The sequence below is a fragment of the Branchiostoma floridae genome, chromosome 2, assembly GCF_000003815.2.
Source record: "Branchiostoma floridae strain S238N-H82 chromosome 2, Bfl_VNyyK, whole genome shotgun sequence".
In the NCBI taxonomy this organism is placed as follows: Eukaryota; Metazoa; Chordata; class Leptocardii; order Amphioxiformes; family Branchiostomatidae; genus Branchiostoma; species Branchiostoma floridae.
Genome location: NC_049980.1, coordinates 21,951,406 through 21,951,663, shown reverse-complemented (window position 1 = coordinate 21,951,663; position 258 = coordinate 21,951,406).

The window sequence follows — 258 nt, the reverse complement described above, 5'->3', positions numbered from 1 at the left end:
CACGAGTTTGAGGTTGCACTGTGATTTTCAGCTTTAACCAACATTTGTCTTCAATCAAGCAAACATCTCCAACATAATCTTAGCATCAGAAGCTTGTACAAGTTGAAAAGAACTTGTGTACCAGTAATTGTATCGCATAAAGAAATTTCTTTAACCTTAACATTACAATACTCTGTAACTGTTGACTGTTGTACATGTATTTTATACCAATGGTCAAAATTCTTAACCTGACTCTCTCTGGCAGTCTCCAGAAAAGAC